The following is a 20,003-nucleotide window of genomic DNA, read 5'->3' as shown; positions in this document are numbered from 1 at the left end:
TCCACTAAGTGCCCTGCCTCCGAGGGCAGGTGACTGTCTCAGCTGACTGTATCCTCACGGGGTTTCTGCTCGAGGAGACTTTGTATTTAGGGCAGCCGAGTCCGAGCTCGCCAGGGAAGGGTCAGTAACCCTGGCTCTGTTACACAGTTAATTTGAATGCTTAAAAAAGATCAGTGAAAGCAAAGGTCTCTTAATCTTCTTTGAAACAAATGGAAAGAAAAAACTGAAAATACACAGATTCATGCGAGTGGGCTACACATAGAAATAATCATCGACAGCACAGTCTGAGGGATTTCAGGCCCTGCCTCTGTCCTAAAGCCCCACACATATCACCTCATGCATCTTATCACATCCTGTAGAGGTTTATTATCTCTATTTCATTCTAGCGATGATCATAGAAGAAATATGGCATGTGTCTTAATAAAATAAGCTTTGTGATCAGAAACACCTGGGTTCTGTTCTTGACTTCACTGCTAGCTGATGGCCTCACACAACTTAAATGAATCTGATAAACCAAGATTTAAATTGTAATATCCGTTTTCTCTGCTACTAAAGACACATCAGCTGTAAAACAACAGTGTACCTCGTGGATGGCAGTGTGGCTGCGGGAACTCGCCCGCAAACCACCTCTGAACACAAATGGCTTGGGTTTCATAGCTGGAAGCTTGGCATTTGCATCAGGAGCCATGAACACATTTGTACCCCTTGGCCTAATGATTTTACCTCTAGAACTGTTTTCTGTGTCATCAAACGTATTCATTGTAGCATCATTTGTAACACTGAACATCCAGAAACAAACAATGTCCACAAACAGAAGATACTAAAACACCTAAGGATCTGTCCCTGTGATGGAATATTGCGTGTGTGTGTTATTTGCTCAGTCATGTCCAACTCTTTGCAACCATGGAATATTATGTAGCTATTTACATTACAGTCCTGAGGAAGATTTAATAACAGGAAAATCCTTAGGTTGCAATGCTAAATAGAAGAGCAGAACACAGTTCTGCTGGACATTATTATTTCACAACATATGCAATATGTATAGAAAGAAGTTTGATAATTAATACAACAAAGTGTTACCAAAGGCTCTGTTAGAGTGCTAATAGCAATATAACAAATTTTTCTCCATTTCCCACATCTTTCAAAAACTGTATATTCTTTTTAACAATGTAACATAATTTATTTTTTATAAATATAATAGTAGCCTTTTTTTCTTTTCCAAGGATCTGCAGTAACACTATTACCTTTAGGGGAAAACATACTTGATCAATTTAAAAGCTGGCATTTTTCAGCCTTTAACAAAACCTCCAAGAAATAAAAAACAATACATCCAGAAAATATGATATCACTGGGCTGCTTCACATGGGTATCAAATAGTTTAGGATCTCTTAATACATCAAAAGATTACAGTAAAATAAAAGAATAAAGAAACCAAAATGTAAGAGGAAAAAAAAATGTTACTTTTAAAGTGTTACAGTTCTCCAGTCTTTGGAAGGACGGATGACTTCATATTAGACAGCTGGGACAGCCTTCATTAAAGCTGTGACTTACAGTTGGAACCCACCGAGTAGTGTGTTCATTTGCTTAAAAGGCAAACAGAGAAACTCCAGGGCCAGCGGTTCTGCTAAGCCTGCTGTGCGTCCAGCTGATAAGCTGAAAATAAATTGCATAGTGTTTGGGGAGCCCATTCCTTCCAAGCATCTCGCATTCCTTCTAGGGGGATGAACGCGCAGGGATTTCATCATTCTTTCAGTCTTCCTTGAACAACCCTCAAAGCCGGCCATGAACCGGGATTAGACCCAACACTTGAAAGGCTGTGATTACAATCCAGCCGAACCTGAGTAGTTTGTGGTTCCTGGACGCCAGCTCCACAGCTCCTGTCTGGGTGTGATACTCATGATATTTGTGTTTGTTTAACACAGCCTTGTTCCTTTAAGAAGACTTTTTTTTTTTAAGCTCAAAATAAAATTAAAAAAAAAAAACAATAACAAAACATTTTAACTGTGGAAGGAAAGCTGATTGAAATTGATTCCTTTGGTGGTGTCCAGTGGCTGAAGGACCCATGGGCGGTTGAACCATGAGGGACGGCTTCCTGCCCTGGTCACACGGGCACCATGGGGTGAACCACAGATACCCACGATGAAGCCTCCTCTCTCAGGACATAATCTAAACCCCAACAGAATTTAGTAGATTGTGAATAGATTACAGTCAGATCAACAGGGGGCTCAGTTGTGAGGTTGAGAAATACTACTCTTTTCTCTCCTTACGAGGTCACCACATGAAGGTCTTTGGGTCAGTTGCACCCAGATGCTGAGCAAATGGATCTCCAGGCCCTACATCCTTGCTGTCTCGTCAGGAAGCCATGAGTCATCTGCCGTGAACCATCGGATCTGCCGACAGCTGTGGTCCCCATCCACGGGACCAGCACTTCCCTGGACGGGATGTCCCTCTCACCTGGACTTCCCTCTGGCTCAGTCTCACCTCTGTTTCTATCCTAGTAACATGCTGGGTTTTCTCAAGTGCTTTTTTTCAGTATCAATTAAGATTTCCATTTGTTTCTAAATCTATTCATACATTAAGAAGAAAGAATTCAGACTTTGATTCCCTGAGACAGAATAACATCCCTAATCTTGGCTCCTATTTTATTCTGGGAAGTGCAGAGAATGAGAGAAGAGAGAAATTACAGATCATATTCCTCATTCTTATTTTGAGTTTCCTGTATTTTTCAGATTTTCAACAGCATTTTAAATAAGATAAGCATGTTCCCACCCTGAGTTTTTAACGCTGTATATAAATATTCAATGATTCTTTTATTTATACACAACACTTCAATACTAAAAAATGTTTAATTTACAGTGATCTTGTTTCATAACATAGACAAAATATGTAGTAGCATTTGGGAGATATAATTCCTATATTATACAGTTCAGCTAAGGAAAGTGTACAGCTTCATGATTATTTCCTTCTCCATTTCCTTCTCCAGGGGATCTTCCCGACCCAGGGATCGAACCCAGGTCTCCTGCATTGCAGGTAGACGCTTTAACCTCTTAGCCACCAGGGAAGCTTCATGATGATTAGTGTTGCTAAATCTGTGGGATTGTGCAGCCACCACCACGGTCCACTTGACAACATTACCCTCATCCATCTATCCTCATATCCTCATCAGCATTTATTTCCAGTTCTGTCCCACCCCCAAGCCCTTCAGCCCTGTGCATCCATGAGTATATTTTCTGCCTCTAAATATGTGCTGGGACATATCAGACAAATCGATGTTTGTTTTCATTGTTTCACAATGAAATGCCTATCCATTTATTGCAGCATTTTCTTTCTTTAAACAAGGTTTCGTAATTGTCAGAGTAAAAGTTTTCTACATCTTTTGCTAAATCTGTCCTCAAGTGTTTTATTCATTTTGGTGCTACTGTGAAGCTGCTAACTCCCTTTTCAAGCGGTTCACAGACTACTGATACTTGTATGCTGGTCTTGTATCCTGCTTCTTCGCTGGGCAGGTTCACTAGTTCTAATCACGTTGCAGGAGACTCCATAGGATTCTTTATGAGCCAGATCATGTCATCTGAAAATGGAGAAAGTTTTAGCTCTTCCTTTCTAATCTCAATGCCTTGTTCTTGCCTGACTTCCTGGCTGGAACCTCCATACAATGTTGAGCAGAAGTGAGGAGGCTGGACATCCCTGTGCTGCTCCTGATCTTAGGGGGAATATTCATCCTTCATCATTAAGTATGTGAGCTGTGTGGGTTTCTTTTCATCAATCTCCTTTGTCATGTTGAGAAAAATCCCTTCCATGTCTAGACAGTGGCTTGTCTTTATCACACACAAGAACAAAATGTTGGATCTTATCAAGTGTTTCTACTTCATCTGTAAAGGCTCTGCTGGTAGGTGCATTTAAGTTGGAATTCCTATAACTTTTGAATGGGTTGACCACTTCTATAATAAAATTTCCTTTTTGTCTCCAGCAACATCTGAGTCTCTTGTGTGATAGTCATGTAGCCACTCTAGTTTTTTATGGGTGCTGTTTGCACATGCATGCTTTTTTCATCTTCTTCATTTCAAACTATACGAATGCTTGAATGACACGGAGATCCGCCCCTCCCCCACTGCCAAAAAAGGCACTAACTCAAATTTCCCCTCTCTGATTATAACCCTTAATCACCTCAACTTGTTGCCCTCGATTCCCTAGACTTCTTCTTAAATCTCAAAAGACTTCAGTGTATGGAGTCCTCTTGTTTTCTTTCCATCAGCCTTGTCTTTTCATTACTCTTCTCTTTAATAAATTGGTTTATTGTATCAATAATATATTTGCTGTTAGTTGATAGTATAGTAGATTTAGCTTGATGTATTAAAAGTAAAAACAACACCATAGGTGTTTATCTCTCTCTAACTAGTAAAAAAAAAAAAAGACAGCTGTCAATTACTTAAAAAAAGAAAATTATCAACATGGAATTTGTTGAATAAGTACAGAAATAACATATATATGGTCACGTTTCCTAAAGCCCACACACCTCCTCACATAGCATGTACAAACTCCAGCTTTGACAGTAAGAGCAAAGCAGAAATTAAATCTATCTCCGTAATTTATTGCAGTGTAACAAACTCTATCCCAGCAATACTCAGGCTGTAACACCTCATACTTACAACTCCAGTCCCAAGAAATAGGACCAATACTTGTATCACAGACGCACCGTCTTCATCGAGACTTTGGCAGGCATCCTTGTTATGTTTGGAAGACTCTGCCTGACCGGCATTATACCCAGATCTGAGGATGAGTCATGTCGTAACAAGGATCTACTGTACTGCTCAGGTTTGGTAGGGGAATGGCAGAGGTCTCAATAGCTTACTTTGGCTCAGCTCCACTGCCTTCGTGGGCAGCAGTGAAAACACCAACCTGAGGACCCAGGGCAGTAAGGGTGGGGACAGGACCTTATTTCAAAGAAGCCCCAGAGTTGCTTCTACCCCAGACTGTCAGAGATGTTTCAAAACAAAACAAAAAGTAACCGAGGGTCACCTGGCACCTAGAATCCTGGCACCGAAAGGCCAACGATTGCTTTCCTAAAGCAAAACTGCTGTTGGATTTGCCAGGGGTCAGCATGAAAGTCACAGTGTCAGTCATTCAGTCGTGTCTGACTCAGTGCGACCCCATGGATTGTAACCCACCAGGCTCCTCTGTCCCTGGAATTCTCTGGGCAAGAATATTGAAGTGGGTTGCCATTTCCTTCTCCAGGGATTCTTCCCTACCCAGGGATCGAACATGGGTCTCCTGCACTGCAGGCAGATCTTTCACAGTCTGAACCATCCCAGAGCTCCTTTCAAAAATATTTCTATAACAACAACAAAAAAATGTCATTTTTAGGGTGCTGTATTATGGAACTCTAACAATAATAGCTGTCATTCATTCAACGTCTCATCAGCAGGTCTGACTGTCAGAGAAGCACAGGGCATAACATTTGTGTTCAGGCTAATTGGACTCGAGTCTTGTCCACAGGACTGATGGGTGTAACTTGGGCAACTTGTGTGCAAAATGAGTTTTATTCCAACTAACTCAAGACTAGATTAAAGGGATGAGGAGAGGATTCAACAATATCTAGCACAAGGTAAGCACAGAATAAAGGGTCGCTCTTAATACTCTGCTCTGTGCTGAGCACTATAGTTAGCACCTTACACACATCTCAAGTCCTTACAACAGCTCTGAGAGACAATCATCAATATTCTCATTTCACTAAAGAGTAAATGAGGATGAAATAATTAGCCTGAGGTCACTCAGCTACTATGTGACACTAGTCATTACTCAAATCCAGACCTATTGAACTTCAAAGTCTGCGAACATTTCTAACTGGAAAACTGCATAATTTAATGGGCACTCGGGCTGGGTCATATTATTCTTTATTGTACCCTTAACCAAACACAATTACCCCAGTCTGCATAAGGGCTGTTATTGTCTGATTTCCAAATACTCAGAGGTCAATAAATGGTCGATCTGCTAATATTCAGTGTAAAAGCCAGTAGACTTAGTGTTAGAACAACTGCCATGTGTATGAAGTCTAGTTCTCAGTCTCACCAGCTGTGAAATAATAAATTATACCTGTCCTAGACAGTTGTTATGAGATGGAAATAAGATTCATAAATATAGTTAGTGCAATTCTTGGCTAAAGGTAGGCACTCATTAGTGTTTATTTTTTAAAAAAAGAATATATATGCATGTTCTTATAAGGATATAACAGAGAATGCAATAGCAACCCACTCCAGTATTCTCGCCTGGCAAATCCCATGGATGGAGGAGCCTGGTGGGCTGCAGTCCATGGGGTCGCTAGGAGTCGGACACGACTGAGCGACTTCACTTTCACTTTTCACTTTTATGCGTTGGAGAAGGAAATGGCAACCCACTCCAGTGTTCTTGCCTGGAGAATCCCAGGGATGGGGGAGCCTGCTGGGCTGCCGTCTTTGGGGTCACACAGAGTCGGACATGACTGAAGCGACTTAGCAGCAGCAGCAGCAGCAGCAGCATAAGGATATAAAATCCATACGAAAGAGGGAAGAAAAGAGAAAGAAGGAAAGAGAGCAAGGGAGGGAAGGAGGGAGATGGGCGGGAAGGGATCCCGTTCTGCTCATCCTGACCCTTGACCACCAGGAGGCACCAGCCCGGAGAGATGCCTCCAGGTGTCTGTTTGCATCAAGGACCAGAAGCCTCCAGGGGAAAAACAACCAAAGGGTCAAATCTGAAGGCTGCTGGTTCAAGGCTGCAGCAGAGAGGCCTTTTGGCCTCGAGCACTGCATTTGTCAAGGGCTTGTTGTCTGATCAGGCCCCACATCCTCACATCTCTGTTCTGGGTCCCAGGGTGGGAGATGAAGTCAAGTGTATGGGAAAGGCAAGGCTGTGGGAGACCCAGGGCCAGGGATTGCTGCTCTATCCTGTCCTTCGTGTTATCCAGGAAGTGGAGACCAAGGCAAGTCCGGGTGAGGTCCCAGCTCCTGGGAATGGACACCATCTAACAGGACACACCTGACATGGATGGACAGGAGCTGAGGGTGGTCTCAGGGGGTTCAGGAAGGGCTTCCGCAGCCTATGGGCATGGTCAGCCACCTTGGTGGTCAGAGACGGAAACACAGCCATCAAGATGGAGAAGCACCATGACACCCAGGACTCCAGGCAGGAGCTGGGGCCCCTGAGAGGAAGCCTGTGTACGCGGCTGGTGGGACAAAGCAGGAGAACTGCTCTTCAAGTGCTTCTATTCAAACCCCTTTTTATCCCCAGGCTGACAGAGCTTGAGAAAATGTAAGTCCCCTAGAAACAAAGGATTTATAATGGATCATCTTTAATTGTCCTTTCCAAGTTAAAAACTGACTTTTCCTCACCTGAATGTACCAGCCATCATGTTGAGGCTTCGTTTGAGTGGTTGGTCTACCTGGACTGATTGTAGGTGTATCTGGTGAAATATCTTGAAAATACACAAATTTCAGGGTTGTTATGGAAAAATGATGATGATGAAGATAAAGGTAAGCACAGCACTTCCTATGATTTCCAGGTTACAATTTGTTAAGCTCACTTTGGAATCCATTTGACTCACTGCTAGTGGAAATGGCTAACATCTCTATTCCAAGTATCTGAGGAAATGCCCCACATTCAAGAACAAAGGAGAAGCCCCAGCAAGATGGTAGGAGGGGCAAAATCGCATTTAGAATCAAACCCATACCCACCAGAAATGCTCAGAGGGCTCAAATTTGTGTGCACCAGGACACAGAGACCCCAGAGAGACTGAGACAGAACTGTGTCTGAGTGTCTCCTGTGGGGTACAGGTCAGCAGTGGACTGCTGCAGGGGCAGGGGCTCTGGATGCAGCAGAGCTGGGTATGGCATAAGCCCTCTTGGAGGAGGTTGCCATTAACCCCACCATAGAGCCACCAGAACTTACACAGGACTGGGGAAACAGACACTTGGAGGGCACAAACAGAACCTTGTGTGCATCAGGACCCAGGAGAAAGGAACAGTGACCCCACAAGAGACTGACCCAGACTTGCCCATAAGTGTTCAGGAGTCTCTGGCAGAGGCTTGGGTCAGCAGCGGCCTGCTGCAGGGATAGGGGCGCTGAATGTAGAAGTGCATGCGTGGGACCTTTTGAAGGAGGTCACCATTATCTTCATTACATTCACCATACTTTGGCCCCAGGTAAATAACACGGACAGAATGTGGTCCACTGGAGAAGGGAATGGCAAACCACTTCAGTATTCTTGCCTTGAGAACCCCATGAACAGTATGAAAAGGCAAAATGAGAGGATACTGAAAGAGGAAATCCCCAGGTCAGTAGGTGTCCAATATGCTACTAGAGATCAGTAGAGAAATAACTCCAGGAAGAATGAAGGGATGAGCCAAAGCAAAAACAATATCCATTTGTGGATGTGACTGGTGATAGAAGCAAGGTCCAATGCTGTAAACAGCAATATTGCATAGGAATTTCGAACGTCAGGTCCATGAATCAAGGAAAATTGGAAGTGGTCAAACAGGAGATGGCAAGAGTGAAGGTCAACATTCTAGGAATCAGCGAACTAAAATGGACTGGAATGGGTGAATTTAACTCAGATGACCATTATATCTACTACTGCGGGCAGGAATCCCTCAGAAGAAATGGAGTAGCCATCATGGTCAACAAAAGAGTCCAAAATGCAGTACTTGGATGCAATCTCAAAAACGACAGAATGATCTCTGTTCATCTCCAAGGCAAACCATTCAGTATCACAGTAATCCAAGTCTATGCCCCAACCAGTAACAATGAAGAAAGCTGAAGTTGAACGGTTCTATGAAGACCTAAACAAGACCTTTTAGAACTAACATCCCAAAAAGATGTCCTTTTCATTATAGGGGACTGGAATGCAAAAGTAGGAAGTCAAGAAACACCTGGAGTAACAGGAAAATTTGGCCTTGGAATGCGGAATGAAGCAGGGCAAAGACTAATAGAGTTTTGCCAAGAAAATGCACTGGTCATAGCAAACACCCTTTTCCAACAACACAAGAGAAGACTCTACACATGGACATTACCAGATGGTCAACACCGAAATCAGATTGATTATATTCTATGCAGCCAAAGATGGAGAAGCTCTATACAGTCAACAAAAACAAGACCAGGAGCTGATTGTGGCTCAGATCATGAACTCCTTATTACCAAATGCAGACTTAAATTGAAGAAAGTAGGGAAAACCACTAGATCATTCAGGTATGACCTAAATCAAATCCCTTGTGACTACACAGTGGAAGTGAGAAATAGATTTAAGGGCCTAGATCTGATAGACAGAGTGCCTGATGAACTATGGACAGAGGTTCGTGACTTTGTACAGGAGGTAGGGATCAAGACCATCCCCGTGGAAAACAAATGCAAAAAAGCAGAATGGCTGTCTGAGGAGGTCTTACAAATAGCTATGAAAAGAAGAGACATGAAAAGCAAAGGAGGAAAGGAAAGATATAAGCATCTGAATGCAGAGTTCCAAAGAATAGCAAGAAGAGATAAGAAAGCCTTCCTCACCAATCAATGCAAAGAAATAGAGGGAAACAACAGAATGGGAAAGATTAGAGATTTCTTCAAGAAAATTAGAGATACCAAGGGAACATTTCATGCAACGATGGGCTCGATGAAGGACAAAAATGGTATGGACCTAACACAAGCAGAAGATATTAAGAAGAGCTGGCAAGAATACACAGAAGAACTGAACAAAAAAGATCTTCATGACCCAGATAATCATGATGCTGTGATCATTCACCTAGAGCCAGACATCCTGGAATGTGAAGTCAAGTGGGCCTTAGAAAGCATCACTATGAACAAAGCTAGTGGAGGTGATGGAATCCCAGTTAAGCTATTTCAAATCCTGAAAGATGAGGCTGTGAAAGTGCTGCACTCAATATGCCAGCAAATTTGGAAAACTCAGCAGTGGCCACAGGGCTGGAAAAGCTCAGTTTTCATTCCAATCCCAAAGAAAGGCAACGCCAAAGAATGCTCAAACTACCGCACAATTGCACTCATCTCACACACTAGTAAAGTAATGCTTAAAATTCTCCAAGCCAGGCTTCAGCAATAAGTGAACAGTGAACTTCCAGATGTTCAAGCTGGTTTTAGAAAAGGCAGAGGAACCAGGGAGAAAATGGCCAACATCTGCTGGATCATCAAAAAAGCAAGAGAGTTCCCAAAAAACATCTATTTCTGCTTTATTGACTATGCCAAAGCCTTTGACTGTGTGGATCACAGCAAACTGCGGAAAATTCTGAAAGAGATGGGAATACCAGACCACCTGACCTGCCTCTTGAGAAACCTATATGCAGATCAGGAAGCAACAGTTAGAACTGGACATGGAACAACAGACTGTTTCCAAATAGGAAAAGGAGTATGTCAAGGCTGTATATTGTCACTCTGCTTACTTACCTTATATGCAGAGTACATCATGAGAAATGCTGGACTAGAAGAAGCACAAGCTGGAATCAAGATTGCCAGGAGAAGTATCAATAACCTCAGATATGCAGATGACACCACCATTATGGCAGAAAGTGAAAAGGAACTAAAAAGCCTCTTGGTGAAAGTGAAAGAGGAGAGTGAAAAAGTTGGCTTAAAGCTCAACATTCAGAAAACAAAGATCATGGCATCTGGTCCCATCACTTCATGGCAAATAGATGGGGAAACAGTGGAAACAGTGTCAGACTTTATTTTGGTGGGGGGGGGGGGGCTCCAAGATTACTGCAGATGGTGATTGCAGCCATGAAATTAAAAGACGCTTACTGCTTGGAAGGAAACTTATGATCAACCTAAATAGCATATTAAAAAAGCAGAGACATTACTTTGGCAACAAAGGTCCGTTTAGCCATGGTTTTTCCAGTAGTCATGTATATGAGAGTTGGACTGTGAAGAAAGCTGAGCACTGAAGAATTAAATCTTTTGAACTGTGGTGTTGGAGAAGACTCTTGAGAGTCCCTTGGACTGCAAGGAGATCCAACCAGTCCATTCTGAAGGAGATCAGTCCTGGGTGTTCATTGGAAGGACTGATGTTGAAGCTGAAACTCCAGTACTTTGGCCACCTCATGAGAAGAGTTGACTCACTGAAAAAGACCCTGATGCTGGGAGGGATTGGGGGCAGGAGGAGAAGGGGACGAGAGAGGATGAGATGGCTGGATGGCATCACCGACTCAATGGACGTGAGTTTGAGTGAACTCCGGGAGTTGGTGATGGACAGGGAGGCCTAGCATGCTGCGATTCGTGGGTCGCAAAGAGTCGGACAGGACTGAACTGAGCTGAACTGAAATAACAGGGAGAGAACACAGCTCCGCCCATTAACAGAAAATTGGATTAAGATTTACTGAACATGGCCCTGCCCATCAGAACAAGACCTGATTTCCCCCTCAGTCAGTCTCTCCCATTAGGAAGCTTCCATAAGCCTCTTACCCTTTTCCATCAGAGGGCAGACAGACTAGAAACCACAATCACAGAAAACTAACAATTCTGATCACATGGACCACAGCCTTGTCTTAACTCAATGAAAGTATGAGCCATGGTGTGGGGCCACCCAAGATGGACGAGTCATGGTGGAGAATTCTGACAAAACGTGGGCCACTGGAGAAAGTGAAAGTGAAGTCGCTCAGTCGTGTCCGACTTTTTGGGACTCGTGGACTGTAGTCCACCAAACTCCTCCGTCCCATGGGATTCTCCAGGCAAGAATACTGGAGTGGGAATGGCAAACCTCTTCAGTATTCTTGCCTTGAGAATCCCATGAACAGTATGAAAAGGCAAAAAGCTAGGGCACTGAAAGATGAACTCCCCAGGTCAGAAGGTTCCCAGTATGCTAGTGGAGATCAGTGGAGAACTAACTCCAGAAAGAATGAAGAGAGGGAGCCAAAGCAAAAACAACACCCAGTTGTGGATGTGACTGGTGATGGAAGTAAAGCCCAATGCTATAAAGAGCAATATAGCATAGGAACTTGGAATGTTAGGTCTGTGAATCAAGGCAAACTGAAAGTGGTCAAACAGGAAATGGCAAGAGTGAATATCAATATTTTAGGAATCAGCTAACTAAAATGGACTGGAATGGGTGAATTTAACTCAGACGACCATTATATCTACTACTGTGGGCAGGAATCCCTTAGAAGAAAGTGATGGAGTAGCCATCATAGTCAACAAAAGAGTCCGAAATGCAGTACTTTCATGCAATCTCAAAAACGACAGAATGATCTCTGTTGGTTTCCAAGGCAAACCATTCAATATCACAGTAATCCAAGCCTATGCCCCAACCAGTAATGCTGAAGCAGCTGAAGTTGAACAGTTCTATGAAGACCTACAAGACCTTCTATAACTGACACCCAAAAAAGATGTCCTTTTCAATATAGGGGACTAGAATGCAAAAGTAAGAAGTGAAGAAATACCTGGAATAACAAGCAAATTTGGCCTTAGAGTACAGAATGAAGCAGGGCAAAGGCTAATAGAGTTTTGCCAAGAGAAGGCATTGGTCATAGCAAACACCCTCTTCCAACAACACAAGAGAAGATTCTACATGTGGACATCACAAGATGGTCAATACCAAAATCAGATTGATTATATTCTTTGCAGCCAAAGAGGGAGAAGCTCTCTACAGTCAGCAAAAACAAGACCAGGAGCTGACTGTGGCTCAGATCATGAGCTCCTTATTGCCAAATTCAGACTTAAACTGAAGAAAGTAGGGAAAACCACTAGACCATTCAGGTATGACCCAAATCAAATCCCTTACGATTATACAGTAGAAGCGACAAATAGTTTCAAGGGATTAGATCTGATAGACAGAGTGCCTGAAGAACTATGAATAGAGGTTCATGACATTGTACAGGAGGCAGGGATCAAGACCATCCCCAAGAAAAAGAAATGGAAAAATGCAAAATGGCTGTCTGAGGAGGCCTTACAAATAGCTGTGAAAAGAAGAGAAGTGAAAGGCAAAGGAGAAAAGGAAAGATATACCCATTTGAATGCAGAGTTCCAAAGAATAGCAAGAAGAGATAAGAAAGCCTTCTTCAGTGATCAGTGCAAAGAAATAGAGAGAAACAACAGAATGGGAAAGATTAGAGATTTCTTCAAGAAAATTAGAGATACCAAGGGAATATTTCATGCAAAGATGGGCTCGATAAAGGACAGAAATGGTATGGACGTAACAATTAAGAAGAGCTAGTAAGAATACACAGAAGAACTGAACAAAAAAGATCTTCATGACCCAGATAACCACGATGGTGTGATCACCAACCTAGAACCAGACATCCTGGAATATGAAGTCAAGTGGGCCTTAGGAAGCATCACTGTGAACAAAGCTAGTGGAGGTGATGGAATTCCAGTCGAGCTATTTCAAATCCTATAAGGTGATGCTATGGAAGTGCTGCACTCAATATACCAGCAAATTTGGAAAACAGCAGTGGCCACAGGACTGGAAAAGGTGAGTTTGCATTCCAATCCCAAGGAAAGGCAATGCCAAAGAATGCTCAAACTATCACACAATTGCACCATCTCACACACTAGTAAAGTGATGCTCAAAATTTTCCAAGGCAGGCTTCAACAGTATGTGAATCGTGAACTTCCAGATGTTCAAACTGGATTTAGAAAAGGCAGAGGAACCAGATAGCAAATGGCCAACATCAGTTGGATCATCAAAAGAGCAAGAGAGTTCCAGAAAAACATCTGCTTTATTGACTATGCCAAAGCCTTTGACTGTGTGGACCACAACAAACTCTGAAAATACTTAAAGAGATGGGAATACCAGACCACCTGACTTGCCTCTTGAGAAATCTGTATGCAGGTCAGGAAGCAACAGTTAGAACTGGACATGGAACAACAGACTGGTTCCAAATAGGGAAAGGAATACATCAAGGCTGGATATTGTCACCCTGCCTATTTAACTTCTATGCAGAATACATCAGGAGAAATGCTGGGCTGGATGAAGCACAAGCTGGAATCAAGATTGCTGGGAGAAATATCAATACCTCAGATACGCAGATGACACCACCCTTATGGCAGAAAGTGAAGAAGAACTAAAGAGCCTCTTGTTGAAAGTGTAAGAGGACAGTGAAAAAGTTGACTTAAAACTCAACATTAAGAAAACTAAGATCATGTATGGCATCTGGTCCCATCACTTCACGGCAAATAGATGGGGAAACAGTGGAAACAATAACAGAGTTTATTTTGGGATGCTCCAAAATCACTGCAGATGGTGATTGCAGCCATGAAATCAAAAGATGCTTGCTCCTTGGAAGAAAAGTTTTGACCAACGTAGAAAACATATTAAAAAGCAGAGACATTACTTTGCAAACAAAGTTTCATCTAGTCAAAGCTATGGTTTTTCCTGTAGTCATGTATGGATGTGAGAGTTGGACTATAAAGAAAGCTGAGAGCCAAAGAATTGATGCTTTTGAACTGTGCTGTTGGAGAAGACTCTTGAGAGTCCCTTGGACTGCAAGGAGATCCAACCAGTCCACCCTAAAGGAAATCAGTCCTGAATATTCATTGGAAGGACTGATGCTGAAGCTGAAACTCCAGTACTTTAGCCACCTGATGCAAAGAACTGACTTATTGGAAAAGACCCTGATGCTAGGAAAGATTGAAGGTGGATGGAGAAGGGGACGACAGAGGATGAGATAGTTGGATGTCATCACCAACTCAATGGATATGAGTCTGGGTAAACTCTGGGAGTTGGTGATGTACAGGAAAGCCTGGCATGCTGCAGTCCATGGGGTCACAATGAGTCGGATACGACGGAGCAACTGAACTGAACTGAACTGATTCCAAGTACAAAGGGAAAAAAGCAGCACAATCCTATCCTTAAAAAAGAATGCACAGCAAATAGGTTGTTGTTCAGTCATTCGGTCATGTCCGACTTTTTGCAACCGCGTGGACTGCAGAATGCCAGGTTTCCCTGTGCCTTACCATCTCCCAGAGTTTGTTCAAACTCATGTTCATTGAGTCAGTGATGCCATCCAACCATCTCGTCCTCTGCACAAAGGACTAGCTTCCAAACTGGTTGGAATCAAGTGGGCAATGCACTAAACTTCCTGTAGGGCCCTGCAGTCACTGGGCTTCCACCCCTGTGTGGAGTCCAGCCCTGCCTCCTCCCAGCAGGTTTCTCTAGGGAGGGGCCCACAGAGGCCTGCATTTGGGGAGCCTTCCTCACAGGGCACCTACTCACTTTCTTCCGTTGCTTAACCTTGGGGCATCATCCATGTTGACTTTCAACATCATAGTGTCAAGTTGGGGCTTCCCAGGGGCTCAGAGGTGACACTTGCCAGCACGGAGTCTCCATTCTGACACAGCACGGCTTTGATCCATGTCGTGGAGACAACAGGGACAGTCGACTCTGAGCCCTCCAGAATCAGGGACCTGGCCTCGGCCTACCTGTTTAAAGGTTATGGCGACCAGAAACCTGTTTCCTTCCTCTTCCTTAGCATAACTGAACAAATATACGTCATCATCTTCTTAAGAACGGCGGGACGTTTGTGTTGTACCAGGGGGTCAGCATGGTTGTAGGGGCCCACAGGAGGGACTGGGTGGGGCTGGGGGGCCTTCCACGACCCACGTGGCCTGTCTCATGAGAACACAGGTTTGTCCGGTGCTTTGGCAGGTGTCAGGGCAGAGGAACTATGTCTCCATCTCGGAGATAGCCCCATCCTCACGTGTCATGATATCCATGAGTATCACCTACTCATGAGCCAGACCAGCCTGTTTGAAGTGCTCCCCCAAAACAGCTCAGTGTCCAGGGGAGTCTCCCTGCCAGTGATCATAAAGAGCAAACCAAAAACTGGGGTCTGGGAAGACCAGATTGAGCTGTGCTCCCTGCCCTGTAGGCTGCCCCTTACACAGAGGCTGTTCTGCTGCGGGGCGCAGGGTCCAAGTCTTCCTTTACACTCAGAACCCAAGTCTCTCTGCCCTCTCCTCCCACAAGTGAGGGTCTCTCCTGGGTGGGAGCACGATTGCCATCTCAGCAGCACCTGCTGTCTCTTGCAATCTCTGCATAGCCCCGGGACATCTGATGTGCAGGAGGAGAGGAGGTAACCGAAATTAACCATGCAGGTGGCATCCTCACGGAGGCATTAGGCCAGACCCCCTCCTGGGCTGGGGAGGACAGAGGACGGCAGGATGCTAAATGCGTAGGAGTTCTGAAGTTGAGGCTCATTCTTTCTATTGTGATGCCTTTAAAGGCTTTGGAGGAGGGTCTGCAGATGAATCACATCCCAGCACAAGGTGGCCTGGCTCTGGGCACTGTGAAGACCTCTGTGGGTGCCTTATCTGGAGACCAGCAGTGTCAGATCTAATCCCAGTGAGGCTGAGAAGGTCCACACCTGGGCAGGGCCAAGGGGCAAGGGGCAGTCCTGCCTCGGACCCCCAGTTCCCGTGCTTCAGCCCCTCCCACACTCAGTTCCCAGTCCCAATATGAGGTTTCTTCGTGATAGCCCGGATCAACCACAATCACCCTGCTCACCGACATGTAAGGGATATAACGCATCTGTAAACACCACCTGTGTTTCTACAAACCAAGTAAGCCATCGTTAGTTCAGAAAAGTTTTTTTTTAAGACAAGGTTTAAATAACAGTCTCCTGAAATTGGGGCAATTACAAAATGAGGTCAAGTTCCTGTCCTGGGTGCACAGACTGTTGGTCCACCATCGGGAGGTGACAGGCCTTGCTAGAGTCTGGAAAGGAAAGCAAGCACTCACCAGCAGGGGTCACTGTGCACCCACAGATCCCGGAGCCACGGAGCGGAGGACGAACACCCGCTCTCTGCAGTCATTCCTGTTCCTCTAACTGCAGAGTCCACAAGTACAGAGAGGACATTGGGGGCCCGGATGTCTGACCTCGAATGACACAGTAACCGCAGGGCAGCCGCCAGAGGCAAGAGGGACACGAAAACCGTAGCTGGAAATGAGGGTCAGAATCCAAGGGATTCAACACAAAATGCATCTCATGCTGCTCCCACGCTCAGCATGATTTTCTGTTTGGTGTCAGATGCACAGCATTTGTGGTGTCTCCTGACCACAACATCAGAGCCAGATGGACTCACACAGAGCCTGTGGCTGGGAGACTGGCATTGGAGGCCCCGGACACCCAGGACGGACGAACACCGACATACCACACAGGACAGAGTTCACAGACAGCACGCTTCCCCATGGTTCCTTACCCCGGTTCTCCCTTGAGCGCATGCACACACACACACACACACACACACACACACACAGAGGCTCACACTGACCTCCCTGAGCAGACACACGTGTGTACCTGAGTTCCATCCACATCCCTGGAGGAAAGGGACCCTGCTTGTCACAAAGCTCAGAACATCTTAGCAAAACCCAACAAGCATTCTGATTGTCTCCCTTCTGCCTTGGGAAATATTTGTCCCCAAATCACCATAAAAGAAATAAAGGAAGAGTACCGAACATAATTTACAGACAGAGAAACCCAGGAATCCAAGGAAACATTTACTTCTCTTTCAGGGGCTGGTTGACTTTACCTAAAGCTGAGTTCCATCATGAGTTAGAGCAACACATAGACACACAATACCATGAGGCCGCTCACGTTTGTCATTCAAACGTCAAAGTTCAGTATCACGACACTTTGTTACTGTCTAAATAGTTAAGAAGTTAGCTGCACGCTCTAATATTCTCTGGATATCACAGTCAAACCAGCGACATTCCGTGACTGCATGTCTTTCAACAGAGGTAATCCCGCCCCCGCCCACACCAGGGTAATGGCCCAAACTGAAGTCGGAAAAGACGCCGTGGTCTCAGGAGCTGGTTCTCTGCCTTGGCTGAGCTGTGGCTTCTTCTGGAGCTGGAATCACCCTGTTTCCTTAGCTCAGTATCTGTACTGCTGCTCCCATACCTGAGGACCTACCTGCGCACAAATCTTCCTGCAAAGTACACAGACCTGAGATGCACTCCCAAACCTCATGCATCTACTTTACTCCCCAAGTTGGCAAGGCAAGAATATGTCTTTCACAGAAAAGCCTGGGTCTGGGAGAAACCCCACTGGCACAGGGAGCCGTGGGGAAGGGCTGGCCCCCAAAGAGGTCACAGAGTTGTCTACAAGTCTTCTCCATCAGCTTCTTCAGAAAACAGAGCAAAGGAGAGACTGCCTGCTAAGCCACACCAGGTCCTGACTAATAAACTTTGTGATGAGTAAGGAACCAGGTGATGTGGGCCTCCCCACAGATCACAGGTAAGGCGAGGCACTCCTGCCAGTGGGACTCAGCCACGGGGTGGGTATTGTTAGAGCCCCACTTCCTCCAGGAGAACCGAGATTCTCTGGGGCGTCAGAGCCAGGGAGCCTGGACACTGCCCTCAGACCATCCACCCTCCCCTCACGTCTCTGCCCCACATCAGAGCCACCCTGAGTCTGTCCCCACTTTGTCCCTTGTCGGGGGGCACACCTGTGCCCCCAGCTGCTCCCTGACTGGGCTGTGAGTCAGTAACATCTCAGGACAAGTGTCCTTCCTCACTGTTCCTGACCACCTAAGCCATCAGCCCAGGACTGGTTTCTTGCTGAACAAGACCCAGGTTGGGAGTGTGCTGCCCCAATGACATGTGTAAGCCAGGGGTCCTTGCCTCCATGCAGGCCTCTGTGCTGGGCAGTGACTGCCCCAGTGACACATGGAAGCCAGGGGTCCATGCCTCCATGTAGGGCTCTGTCCTGGGCAGTGACTGGGCCAGTTTCTGGCCCACATGAGAGGAACCTCCACAGGTCTGACCAGAATCCCTGCAGTGGGTCTTCTCGCGGGGGGGTGTCCCAATGGTCCCCTCCATCCTGCCATCCTCACCAGCCCCAAGGTGTCTCAGCGGGGCACCTGTGCCCTGACTCACCTGGGGCTGGCCCTTCCTGCAGCAGAGCGGACCTCACACAAGCCTGGCAGACCTGTGCAAGAACACGCCTCAGACAGGCTCCTGACACCCTCGCAGCCCAGCACGTCCCGGCTCGGAACACGTCCCGACTCTGCCCGATGTCCGCGTGATGAGGCATCTGTAACCCAGATTCAAGGGCTTTCCCTTGAGGAGTGAAATACTGTTCAACTCTTAGAGTAGATTGTTCACATACACACTTAAGCAGGTCATCCTGTGCCATAATTATCAACCAACAAACAAACACCAGAATGCCTCCAGCCCCCTCACTGTGCTGAGCAGACTCAGGGTGGAGCTGAAGGGGGAAGTCAGTGCATTGGCATCTGGGTTTTCTCAAGGGGGTCGCGTCCATGAGAAAGTGCCTCCTGCAGGAAGCGGGCTGGGAGGGACGAGGAGAGCTCCTGTCCCAATAAACCGGCCAATCTGAAATGAAAGTGCTAGTCGCTCAGTCGAGTCCAGCTCTTTGAAACCCACCCCATGGATTGTAGCCTGCCAGGCTCCTCTGTGCATGGAATTCTCCAGGCAAGAATACTGGAGTGAGTAGCCACTCCCTCACAAAACAGAAGTTCGGAAAGTTGCTCTGGGTTATCCTGCAGTTCACGGTTTGTGGAGGACTCTGATGCATATTCATATTTTCCTGGCACCCATGAAAACTGCTTCTTTCAACATAAAGTTTCATCTAAATTCCTTTCTCTGGTGTTTGAACCAGTGACTGTTAGGAGGAAGGTAAAGGGATCCTGCACAATAGCGAGGCAGCTGGGGCCCCGCCCTCCCTGCCGCCTCACCGCAAGATTAAGAAGTTATGTGCCAGACATGCGCCTTCCTCTTGCAAGTCTTGACTTCAACTGTTATTTTTCCACTTTTTTTTTTTCTCCCAGCACCTGTTCGAATCAAGGGTAGGGTGGTCTGATTGCAAATTTGTTCTTTCCTTAATCTTTAAGCAAGAGGTGGAAAGGAGAAGAGATGCTTGAAAACATGGTTGAAATGTCATTTTTACAACCAGCCACTTTAGTGTATTTTTAGACTCAATACCGTACACAAAATCAAGGTGTTTTTGCTAGTTACCCGGCTAGTTTAGAAACTCAAGCGCTAGAGGAGGCACCCTTTCCTTAAAAACGCCACACAGGAGAGG

The 20,003-nt window shown here is 45.4% G+C and overlaps 1 protein-coding gene across 1 annotated transcript in view; it reads left to right on the top strand.

Annotated features, from left to right (window-relative positions):
* SNAI2 (snail family transcriptional repressor 2) overlaps positions 1–20,003 on the top strand; it is a 71,499-nt gene that overhangs the window by 47,026 nt on the left and 4,470 nt on the right. The gene's annotated exons all lie outside the window — the stretch shown is intronic.

This window comes from Ovis canadensis, chromosome 9 (assembly GCF_042477335.2).
Source record: "Ovis canadensis isolate MfBH-ARS-UI-01 breed Bighorn chromosome 9, ARS-UI_OviCan_v2, whole genome shotgun sequence".
Taxonomy (NCBI): Eukaryota; Metazoa; Chordata; class Mammalia; order Artiodactyla; family Bovidae; genus Ovis; species Ovis canadensis.
The sequence above is the reverse complement of the archived record's forward strand: the minus strand, read 5'-3'. Positions and strand labels throughout refer to the sequence as shown.